Below are 8,659 nucleotides of genomic sequence, written 5' to 3' on the forward strand. Positions count from 1 at the left end.
TGGAAAACGGCTAATATTACGCCGTTGTTTAAGAAGGGTGCCAGGCAAAAGGCAGGGAATTATAGGCCGGTTAGTTTAATGTCTGTTGTAGGTAAAATGTTAGAATCCATGATCAAGGAGAAAATAGTGAGGCATCTTGAGAAGAATTGTTTGATAGAGCGGACGCAGCACAGTTTCGTTAGGGGGAAGTCGTGTCTGACGAATTTATTGGAGTTCTATGAGGATGTGTCTAGGGCGGTGGATAGAGGAGAGCCGGTGGATGTGGTGTTTCTTGATTTTCAGAAGGCGTTTGACAAGGTGCCTCACAAGAGGTTATTACAGAAGGTCAGGGGGCATGGAATTGGGGGTAGCGTGACTAGGGGATTGGCTGTCAAATAGGAGGCAGAGAGTGGGGGTCAATGGGTGCTATTCGGATTGGCGGTTGGTGACTAGTGGAGTGCCCCAGGGGTCGGTGCTGGGGCCTCAGCTACTTACCATTTATATAGATGATCTGGAGGAGGGAACCGAGTGTAGAGTGTCGAAATTTGCTGATGACACCAAGATTGGTGGAACGGCAAATTGTGCGGAGGGTGTGGAAAGTCTGCAGAAGGATCTAGATAGGCTGGGCGAATGGGCCAGGAACTAGCAAATGGAATTTAATGTTGGCAAGTGTGAAATTGTCCACTTTGGTAGGAATAATGGTAGGAAGGACTATTCCTTGGCGAAAAACTGCAGCATGCGACGGTGCAGAGGGACCTTGGGGTCCTTGTGCATGAGTCGCAAAAACCCAGCCTACAGGTGCAGCAGGTGGTCAGGAAGGCGAATGGGATGCTGGCCTTCATAGCGAGGGGGATTGAATATAAAAGTAGGGAGGTCTTGTTGCAGCTGTATAGGGCACTGGTGAGGCCGCAGCTGGAGTACTGTGTGCAGTTTTGGTTGCTGCACTTACGCAAGGATATTTTGGCCTTGGAGGGAGTGCAGAGGAGGTTTACTAGGCTGATACTGGAGTTGAGGGGGTTGAGCTATGAGGAGAGGCTGAATAAACGAGGCTTGTACTGGTTAGAGTTTAGAAGAATGAGGGGAGATCTCATTGAGACATATAAGATGATGAATGGGATGGATAGGATAGAGGTGGGGAGGCTCTTCCCGCTCAGAAAGGACAGTATGACTAGGGAGCACAGCCTCAAGATAAAGGGGGGGCGGTTTAGAACGGAGTTGAGGGAGAACTTCTTCACTCAAAGGGTGGTGAATCTCTGGAATTCTCTGCCCGTTGAAGTGGTGGAGGCTACCTCACTAAATATTTTTAAGACGCGGGTTGATAGGTTTTTGATAGGCAAGGGGATTAAGGGTTATGGGGAGAGGGCGGGAATGTGGAACTGAGACACGACAGATCAGCCATGATCTTATTGAATGGCGGGGCAGGCTCGAAGGGCTAGATGGCCTACTCCTGCTCCTATTTCTTATGTTCTTATGCAACACCCACTGACTGCACCCACACTCACTGAAACACACTAACTACACACACACTCACCGCAGCACTCACTGACTGCACCCACACTCACTGAAACACATTAACTACACACACACTCACCGCAACACCCACTGTCTGCACTCACACTCACTCACTGCATCCACACTCAATTCAATACCCACTCACACATTCTCATTTAGACACTCGCACACTCATTCATGTCTGCACTCAGTCCCACTGATTTAAACCCACATACACAGACACACACAATCATACTCAGTTAGACAGCCTATCATTTAAGCTCACGTCTCACTCAGTTAGCCACACACACACATTCAATTAGACTCTCACATTTACACATTCACATTTTTCCTGAGTTTCTTTTAAAACGTGATCAAAAAGATGAGATAACCAAAGCAGATAACCTTCCCATCAATAATTATAAATGGAAAGCCACAGGAGAAATAATCAACATCTTTAAACACCCATTCAGATGTTAGATATAGACTTTTAGACAGACACACACAGAGAAACAGACAAAGGGACAGAAATGTATAGACAGACAGTGGTAGATACAGATAGATACATGGACAATGATAGGCAAACAGAAACAGATAGGTAAATGCATGTGTAACTTCCCATAATCAGCAAGTAGATCAGAATCCATGGAGTGAACAAGCAAGTCAAGATTTCAGGTTGGAATCTTAAAGTTGAATTCATTGGAGTCTCTTATGTGTGTCAGGGCACAGTAAGAAGTCTCACAACACCAGCTTAAAGTCCAACAGGTTTATTTGGAACCATGAACTCTCGGAGAGCCGATCCTTCATCAGGTGACATGACCAACACTCCAAAAGCTCAGGTTGTGAGACTTGCTACTGTGCCCGCCCCAGTCCAACGCTGGCATCCCCACATCAAGTCTCAGGGTGACTGAGCATTGTTAAAATTCTTTCACAGGACCAGGTCAGCATTTTTATTTCCCACCCCTCATTGCCCTTGAGAAGGTGGTGGTGAGCTGCAGTGCCCGAGGTGCAGATACATCCACAGTGCTGTTAGAGAGAGAGTTCCTGGATTTTGATCCAGTGTCAGTGAAGGAACGGCAATATATGTCCAAGTCAGGGTGGTGTGTGACTTGGAAGGGAACTTCCAGGTGTTGGTTTCCCTAGGTATCTGCTGCTCTGGATGGTAGTGGTTGTAGGTTTGGAAGTTGGACAAATGTGAAATGACCAGGGAGAGCCAGATCGCACTTGTAAGGTATAATGAAGCGAGCTGGATTTTTTGAGGGGTAACTATTGTGGTAGATAAGGAGGTGTGTACAGATGTTATTTATATGGACTTCTGGAAGGCATTCAATAAAGTTCCATATAAAATGCTGTAATAAAATGAGAATGCATGGTAATGAAGGCAATATGTTGGTGCGGCTAGGGAGCTGGTTAGCTGGGAGCAGACACCTAGATAACAAGGACACTTTTATGTCAGACTCCTATTTAGAACATAGAACATAGAACACTGCAGCACAAACAGGCCCTTCGGCCCACAAGTTTCACCCATCATATCCATACCTACCAAGCCATAGAACTATCTATAACTCCGAATCCCATTAAATCCCATATACTCATCCAGAAGTCTTTTAAAAGACCCCAGCGAGTTCGCCTCCACCACCGACAGCAGCCGATTCCATTCACTCACCACCCTCTGAGTGAAATACTTTCCCCTGACATCCCCTCTGTACCTGCTCCCCAGCACCTTAAACCTGTGTCCTCTCGTAGCGACCATTTCAGCCCTGGGAAATAGCCTCCGAGAACCCACCCTATCTATTCCTCTCAACATTTTATAAACCTCTATCAGGTCGCCTCTCAATCTTCATCTCTCTAGGGAGAAGAGACCTAGCTCCCTCAGCCTATCTTCATAAGGCATGCCTCCCAATCCAGGCAACATCCTTGTAAATCTCCTCTGCACCCTCTCAATAGCTTCCACATCCTTCCTGTAGTGAGGCGACCAGAACTGCGCACAGTACTCCAAGTGGGGTCTGACAAGGGTCTTATAAAGTTGCAGACCTCCTGACTCCTAAACTCAATCCCTCGATTAATGAAGGCCAGTACACCATACACTTTCTTGACCACAAGAAGGTGTATTATTGACTATAGCCTTCAACACTATTATTCCCAAGATATTCAATTCAAACTCTGTGGCCTGGGCCTCGGCACCTCCTCCAGCAACTGGATTCTGAACTTCCTAACTCATAGACCACAATCAGTAAGGACAGGCAGCAATACCTCCTCCACAATCATCCTCAACTCCAGTGCCCACAAGGCAGTGTTCTCAGCCCCCTACTATACTCCTTATACACCTATGACTGTGTGGCCAAATTCTCCTCCAATTCGATTTTCAAGTTTGCTCGGATCACAAACAATAACGAGACGGAGTACAGGAGTGAGATAGAGAATCTGGTGAACTGGTGCAGCAAAAATTATCTCTCACTCAATGTCAACCAAACGAAGGAAATTGTCATCGGCTTCAGGAAGCGTAAAGAACATGCCTCTGTCTACATCAACAGGAACAAGGTAGAAAGGGTTGGGAGCTTCAAGTTTTTAGGTGTCCAGATCACTAACAACCTGTCCTGGTTCCCCCCATGCTGACACTATAGTTAAGAAAGTCCACCAATGCCTGTACTTTTTCAAAAGACTAAGGAAATTTGGCATGTCAGCTACAACTCTCACCAACTTTTATAATTGCACCATCGAAAGCATTCTTTCTGGTTGTATCACAGTTTGGTATGCCTCCTGCTCTGCCCAAGAATGCAAGGAACTACAAAAAGTCATGAATGTAGCCCAGTCCATCACGCAAACCAGCCTCCCATCAATTGACACTTTCTACACTTCCCGCTGCCTCGGGAAAACAGCCAGCATAATCAAGGACCCAACCACCTCTAGTCCACTTTCTTCCATTGGGAAAAACATACAAAAGTCTGAGGTCACAAGAACAGCATCTTCCCTGCTGCTGTCAGACTTTTGAATGGACTTACTTTGTATTAAGTTGATCTTTCTCTACACCCTAGCTATGACAGTAACACTACGTTCCGCACTCTCTCATTTCCTTCTCTATGAACGGTATGATTTGTCTGCATTGCACACAAAAAAACAATACTTTTCACTGTATGTTAATACATGTGATAAAAATAAATCAAATCAAACCAAATCAAAGGATAACGGGTATATTGTCAAACTGGAAATGTGACAGATCCCTCCCAGATTTGCACGAGGGTCACAGCTTTTCTCAATATCTGTAAATGACTTGTCCCAGTGTGGTTTAGTGGTATTGTTGCTGGACTAGTAATCCAGAGACTCAGGGTAATGTTCTGAGTTTGAATTCCATCACGGCAGATGGTGGATTTAAATTCAATAATTGAAAAGTCTAATATGTCGATTTTTGTAAGAACCCACCTGGTTCACCAATGTCCTTCAACAAAGGAGATCTGCATCCTTGCCTGGTCTGGCCTACGTGTGACTCCAGACCCTGGTTAACTCTGCCTGTTCCACTCAGCCGTATCAAACTGCTAAAAGCAAGTCAATGAGGAATGAAACTGGACAGACCACCTGGCATCAACCTTGGCATCGGAAATAACAATGATAAATTCAGCCCTTTAATTTTATTGATCAGTGTCACAAGTCAGCTTACATTAACACACACAATGAAGTTATTGTGAAAATCCCCTAGTCACCTATTCGTGTACACTGAGGGAGAACTTAGCATGGCCATTGCACCTAACCAGCATGTCTTTCAGACTATGGGAGGAAACCCGCACAGACATGGGGAGAACGTGCAGACTCCACACAGACAGTGACCCAAGCTGGGAATCGAACCCAGGTCCCTGGCGCTGTGAGGCAGCAGTGCTAACCACTGGGCCACCCCAACAATGAGAGTGATCACTGCTGCGACTCTGTTGACCCTGCTGACATCTGAGGGCTTGTACTAATGTTCTCACAGAATATATTCACAGAATCACATCTTACAGGTAACGTCCCAGACTCCATCAACACACCCGGGTATGTCCTGTCCCACCGACAGGGCAGATGAGGTGGCAGCACAGTAGTGTACAGGTGCAATGAAGTTGCCTGGGGGTCCTCAACATCAACTGTGGACCCCAGGGAGCTTCAGAACACCAGTCAAACATGGGTAAGGAAATTTCCTGCTGATTACCATATAGCATCCCCCTGTCAATATTAGTATTTAAAGTGGAGGCAGATAAATATTTGACAGATTGAGGAATAGAGGGCTATGGAGAAATGGCACAGCGGAGTTGAGGCCAGCGTAAATCAGCCACGATTGTATTGGGTGGCACAGCAGGCTCGAAGGGCCAGGTGGCCGACTCCTGCTTCTATTCCTTACGTTCAGCTGATGAATCTGTGCTCCTCAAATTTGAACAGCACTAAGAGTGGCAAGGGTGCAGAGGTTTAACTTTATTTATTAGTGTCACAAGTACCTTAACGCTACAATGAAGTTTCTGTGAAAATCCCCTCGTCGCCACACTCCGTCACCTGTTTGGATACACTGAGGGAGAATTTAGCATGGCCAATTCACCTAACCAGCACATCTTTTGGGCTGTGGGAGGAAACTGGGACACCCGGAGGAAACCCATGCAGACACAGGGAGAATGTGCAAACTCCACGCATGATGTGGAGTTATCGGCGTTGTGAGACTACTTACTGTGCCAACTCCACACAGACAGCGACCCAAGCCGGGAATTGAACCTGGGTCCCTGGCGCTGTGAGGCAGCAGTACTAACCACTGTGCTGCCCTCATCCCATGAGAGCAAAATGCTTGAGCAGAGTACAGGAGGAGGAATGGTCAAGTTTGTTCCACTGATCCAGCAGAATAAGTCCAAATTTTCCACAAGCAAAAATAAAAAACAATTCTGACACTCACTGTCTGAGGAGATCCTTCCAGGAAATGCATTGTCTCTTGGTCTTATTTCTTACACAGGAATGTGAAGCAGTGTAAGGTTGTGACCCAATGACAAGATCTTCAGTGGTAACACACACACACACAAACATGCATGTGCACATGCGCATACACACGTGTGCACACACAGCAAGGTGGCACAGTGATTAGCAGTGCTGTCTCACAGCACCAGGGACCTGGGTTTGACACTAATAATAAATAAACATAATGTGGGCACCACTGGCAGCATTTCTCTAATTGCCCTCGAGCAGAATGGATGGGATTTTGCGGCCTTGCTCGAGTGAGAACGGAAATTCCTGTCCCAGGTCCACGGACATTTCTCCATGGCCCCCTCGCCGGTCCGAATCCATGGTGGGCGAGATGATAGAATTCTGGTGAATGGCTTTCAGAGGGTATTTGCTGAGACGAGGATGGCAGATTTGCTTCCCTAGAGAGCATTAGTGAGCCAGATGAGATTTTACACGAATTGATAAAAAGCCATGAGCACCATCAGATAGAATCATAGAACATTACAATGCAGAAAGAGGCCCTTCGGCCCATCGAGTCTGCACCGAACACAATCCCACCCAGGCCCTACCCCCATATCCTTACATATTATACCCACTAATCCCATTAACCTACACATCCCTGGACACTAAGGGGCAATTTCAACCTAACCAGCACATCTTTGGACTTCTTATTAATTTTTAATTAAATTTTTATTAAATTCAAATTTTGCCATCTGCCATGGTAGGATTCAAACCTGGGTCCCCTCCAGACCATTACCCTGGGTCTATGGCTTACTAGCCCAGTGACAATTCCGTGACCACCTTCCCCGCTTCCTGCACAGGGACAGAATTCTCACACCTCCCGCATTCTGCGACTCCAAATTTCAATTCTATTGTCCGAGGCACTCGATTCAAAAAGAAAATTGTTGGTGAGAAAGATTTGCATTTATATTGCACTTTCCACAAGGACTTAGTGTGCTATCGCTATGGTAACCACAGCAACCAGCTGGTGCACAGTAAGCTCCCACAATCAGCCATCTGATAATGACAAGCTCATCTGTTTGCTGTGATATTAATGGAGGGATGAATATTGGCCAGGACACTGGAGATACTGCCCATCCCCCCTTACTCTCCATCTTCGAGTGCCGTGGGATCTTTCGCATCCACCCAAGAGGGTAGACAGAGTTAACACCTCAGAGGCACCTCTGCCAGTGCAGCACTCCCTCTGTGCTGAAGTGTCGACCTAGATCTCTGTGCCCAAGGTCTGAAGCAAGGCTTTGAACCAGAATCACAGGCACAATAGCAGTGCCAACTAAGACACAGCCCACGGAAAATAATCACCCAGAAGTGTCCAAGACTAAATTGCATGGAACGGGCCACTTGGTTCATCGATTAACACCTCAGAGGTGAGCTGGCAAGGCTTACAACGCTCAGCCCTTCTAATAGTCTGTCACAGTAATAATATCTCAATCATGTCTTGAGGCAGAGAATGGTTCTAATGAGATCCTAAAGCTCACTAGACTGAGAAGAGTGAAGCCGATCCTCATTTCCAATGGGACACTGACATGGTTTCTCAGTGTGAATCTGGACCTTAATTAAGTAATTCACTAATAAAATCCCTGTGGTAAAATTCAGATCTTTTTATGTAATAAAGAGAATTAAGGGCAGCACAATGGCACAGTGGTTAGTGCGACTGCCTCACAGCGCCAGGGACCCAAGTTCGATTCCAACCTCAGGTCACTGTCTGGGCGGAGTTTGCACATTCTCCCCATGTCTGTGTGGGTTCCCTCCAGGTGCTCTGGTTTCCTTCCACAGTCCAAATGTGTGCCGGTTAGTTGGATTGGTCATGTAGTCTAAAGATACGTAGCTTAGGAGAATTAGCAAGGTAAATGTGTAGGGTTACGGGGATAGGGCCTGGGTGGGATTGTTATTGGTGCAGACTCGACGGGCTGAATGGCCTCCTTCTGCACTGTAGGGATTCTGTGATTCTCGGATGTGGAAATGGAGAGTGTATTCTATGGTATTGCTGTGAAACTTTGTTCTGCACAGTGCTGTTTGTCTTCATAGCACCGTAGTGATGTTACAGCACAGCAAGAGGCCATTCAGCCCATTGTGTCTGTACCAGCCGAAAAAGAAAAACATTCATTTTAACAGTTTTGCAACTGCATGCATTTGCTGGTGGCACTGAGACTTCTTGTGCTCAATCTCCCTCCCTCCCCTCAGAGCTCATCGCACACCCACCTGCTTTCATTATCAGTCTGCT

The sequence above is a fragment of the Carcharhinus amblyrhynchos genome, chromosome 7 (genome assembly GCF_965287045.1).
Source record: "Carcharhinus amblyrhynchos chromosome 7, sCarAmb.v2.hapA, whole genome shotgun sequence".
Classification (NCBI taxonomy): Eukaryota; Metazoa; Chordata; class Chondrichthyes; order Carcharhiniformes; family Carcharhinidae; genus Carcharhinus; species Carcharhinus amblyrhynchos.